General features: G+C 44.1%; 2 non-coding genes across 2 annotated transcripts; one reads left to right on the top strand and one right to left on the bottom strand.

Annotated features, from left to right (window-relative positions):
- Positions 1-351: 351 nt before the first annotated feature.
- TRNAN-GUU (transfer RNA asparagine (anticodon GUU)) lies at positions 352-425 on the bottom strand. Its single transcript has one exon. It is a non-coding gene; the product is annotated as a tRNA-Asn (tRNA).
- A 1043-nt stretch (positions 426-1468) lies between these two features.
- On the top strand, positions 1469-1540 carry TRNAH-GUG (transfer RNA histidin (anticodon GUG)). The gene has a single exon. It is a non-coding gene; the product is annotated as a tRNA-His (tRNA).
- The last annotated feature ends 2435 nt before the right edge of the window (positions 1541-3975 follow it).

The raw sequence follows: 3975 nt of genomic DNA, 5'->3' as shown, positions 1-3975 counted from the left end.
TCATGACTCTAGCATTACCGAGCAATTACTAATTCCAGACACATCCTGCAAGTCACTATTACACATTTGAAAAATTTAGATACGTAAAACTTGCTACTAGCCGGAAGAAACATGACTTCACCACTTCATCCTGGAACACTTCGTCTTGAGCACAGATTATTACATCAGGGCTCTCTCCTTCCCCTATTTCTAGAAATGCAGTGTCCCTTAACTGCGTTTCTTCAGGGAGATCAAGGGAGCACGAGAAGAGGCCATTATATCATTGAAGGCAAGGAAAGCAAAGCAAGGTATCTCGCCCGTTGCCAGAGTGAACCAAAGAGAACCAAACTCCTGCTGTAAAAATGCCCCTATCGTCCCTGGGTGGGCTCGAACCACCAACCTTTCGGTTAACAGCCGAACGCGCTAACCGATTGCGCCACAGAGACACAACACACTCCCGTGTTTCATCATAATAGGGTGATCTCCCGCTCACCGCTGGTGGCGAGCCACTCCTGCTGTGACTGGGCAGGCTCCAAAGCCTCGGAAAACTGGAGACCAGAGTGACAAGTCGAGCCGTTTGTCGTTTTTGAAACCGGTGCGTTCAGTGGTTCCGAAACTAGGGCACCCAAATGGCCTAGAGCCGTCCTGCCCTTCACCAACCACAGAACCCAGAACCTCCAGAGACGCCCGGCGCTGCGACCCCACCGTCCTTCTGCCCACCTAGCCGGAGTCGAGGGCGCCCCAACGGGAGCTGAATCTCCAGGACACTCAATCAGGACTTGCTGAATTAATGCATCTGAGGGTCCGACCACACAAAGGGACAATGGCTAGACCATTGGATCCTGTCATGCAGGATGCTCAGCTTCTCCTTAACCGCCTACACTTCTCCATGCCAACAGCCTCCAAACACCGCACACCTTAAGTCTCCCCCCCGTTCTACTTTAAAGCTTTCCCACTGCTCCGCCTGACTTTGTCTCGCCTAAAGCGCACGTGACCATGGCTGACGCCCTGGCAAGCGTATAAATAAACAGCCTTTAGCTTTTCTCGTTTGGTTGGTCTTCGTTTATTTCCATATATTTTTGCCTTTAAGCTTTTAGTCCTTTGAGGAACTCTGCGAACCGAAATGGAAAGGTGTTTTTAAAAAGGGAAAAATTCCTTTCAAAAGGTTTTACTCTGGTCAATTGACTTCAAAGCCTGCGACGTCCCATGGGCTGGGCAACGGAGAGGCCCACAGGGCGCCATCTGTGCCACTGGAGGGCCGAGCGCTCGACCCAACGGCGTTCCAACTCGACTGCGGTCGAGGGGGTCAGAGGGAGGGAGCAGCAAAGGGGTCGGAGCCAAAAGGGAACCTTCAGAAGGGAAAGAAGTAGGAGAGACGTAGTCGAGGACAAGGTGACCTCCCAAGAGGCCCGCGGAGATGCACTGGCCAGATCCGGAGACAGGAGAAGCTGTTTTTTATCTCTTCTCGGAAGTCCCAGGTTTGTGGCGCGCCGTGATCGTATAGTGGTTAGTACTCTGCGTTGTGGCCGCAGCAACCTCGGTTCGAATCCGAGTCACGGCAGTACCTTTTTGTTGTCTTTTTTTTTTTCTTGACAAAATTTGGTACGTCTTCTAGGGTAGAAGCCTCTCCTTTAATCCCCTCACCACTATTTGTGGCCTAAGATCAGAGTCTGCTGTGGCTCTCCAGCACTTTGCAGTCAGGAAAAAGGGAAGAAACACGACTGCGCACTAAACTGGGGTCGTGTATTCGGGTTTCCTTATCTGAGCATGCGCAGAACTATCCCAAAAGGTAAACGTGCCGTCTGTAGCTTCTACTTCTGTAACAGTGTAGTCATGACGGTTTTTCATGAAAGGCTAAAATATTTCAAATGTTGATGGGGCCTTTTTAGACACTGTGACAAATGAGCTTTTTATGAGTCTGGATTCAACAGGGTATTTTATAATAAAATCTAATAAATATAACAAAACCTAGATCCAGTGCCTTTCTCCGCAGTCCCCACCCAATTGCTATGCTAACAGTACATACTGAAGTATATAATTCACAAAGAATAAAAAATCTTAAACTCACAGCCCAGTCAATTTTGACAAATTCCAGATACAGCCGTGACTCGGATCGTAGCAGGCGTTGCTGCGGCTGCAAGGCAGAGATCGCCGCGCACCGGGAACCTGCTGGCCATCTATGTGTCCTTTAGTATTTTCCATGTAAACACATCCATAGCTAGATAAGAGTTATGCAAAATTTCCCCCAGCCCAGGAACTTCAGGACAGCCCTTTCCAAACAATTCCCACCTACTTTCCCTTCACTTAAGCAAATCATTCCGACTACTTCTTGTTTTGAAAGGATTTTATTTACATCTTAGCAACAAGTTAGATAAATAACTTAGTTAAATGGCAATCAAGGTTTTCAGTCCAAGAGAAAAGAATGACAAGGCCCCAAAACAGGCATAATCATTGTTATTTCTAAAGTTTTAATTTTTTTAAAAAAGTAATTTCTACACCCAATATGGAACTCTAACTTAAGACCCCCAGATCATGAGTCAGTTGCTCCACCAACTGAAACGCCAGGTGCCCCAAATCACTATTATCATTAAATGAACATTTCATATATGTAAAATATATACATTCATTTACAATCTACTTCAGCACTGTGAACTGAATTGATTTAAAAAGCAACATCACCCAAAAGTTCCATGGTCATCCATAGTGTCTGGGTTTTTATCTTTAATGCCATTCCCTATAAAAATGAATCAAGATTTCTTCAAGAAATGACTACTTCCAGGAATGGTGCAGGGGAATCACAGGGTAAGAGTGGGAAAGCTTGGATCAGAAGGCAGTGATCCACTAACAATCTATTAGGATCTTTAAAAACAACCACAGGCCCAGCTTGAAGGAATTCCCACTGGCATGAGTTGTGATACTTTGAGCATGAGAAACAGCTGTGATCTTTGTGCAGGGGTTCCCAAACTATGGCCTCCTGGCCAATTCCCATTCAGGGCTTGCTTAATAAGTAAAGTTTTATTGGAATACAACCATACTAACTCATTTATGTATTATCTATGACTGCTTTTGTGTTACAATGGTAGAGTTGAGCAGCTGTAACAGAGACTGTATGGTCAGCAGCTGGTGTTCTCCCATTTTAAAAGTCTACTGATTCTTGTATCTCACTGTGGTTTTAATTTGCACTTCCCTAATAAATAATGCTATTAGCTTCTTTTTAAAATGTTTTTGTTTATTTATTTATTTATTTACTTACTTACTTATTGAGAGAGGGAGAGTGGGAGGGAGGGAAGAATGTGAAAGCTGGGGAGGGGCAGAGAGAGAAGGGGAGAGAGGATCCCAAGCAGACGCCCCACTGTCAGCGCAGGGCCTGATGCAGAGCTCAATCCCATGAACCGTGAGACTGTGACCAGACCTGAAATCAAGAGTCATTTGCTTAACTGACTAAGCCACCCAGGCGTCCCAAGCTTCTTACGTTTTTTGCCCATTTAGAAATTACCTTTTGTGAAGAAGACTATTCTGGTACTTTGCTAATTTTTAAATGTTTTGGCTTTTATTACTGATCTCTAAAAGTTCTCTATCCCTTCAATATTTGAATCATGTTCAGATAAGAATACTGCAAATATCTTCTCCCACTCTATGGTTGCCTTTTTACTTTCTAATGGTGATTTCGGAGGAGCAGAAGCTTTTAATCTTAATGAAATCTAATTTCTTTATTTTTCTTTTATTGTATTCTAAGACATCTCTCCTAGCCAAGTTTGTGAATATATTTTCCCATGTTTTCTTCTAGAAGCCTTAATGTTTTGGTTTTCAGCTTTAGAATCTGATTTCTTTCCTGACCTCAGCCCAATATTTAATCACTTTAGCTTAAGAATCTTTGGCTCACTTGCAGATCACCAACCTCCCAGAAATTTTTATGACCTTTGATGTAAAAACATTCATAATAGTTTCCTGCTCTGCTCTTCGTGGACTACGTATCTTTGTGTTTCTATCCCTCGT

The sequence above is a fragment of the Crocuta crocuta genome, unplaced genomic scaffold, assembly GCF_008692635.1.
Source record: "Crocuta crocuta isolate KB4526 unplaced genomic scaffold, BGI_CrCroc_1.0 scaffold941, whole genome shotgun sequence".
NCBI classification, from domain to species: domain Eukaryota; kingdom Metazoa; phylum Chordata; class Mammalia; order Carnivora; family Hyaenidae; genus Crocuta; species Crocuta crocuta.
Note: the sequence above shows the minus strand (reverse complement) of the source record. Positions and strands in the feature narration are given on the sequence as shown.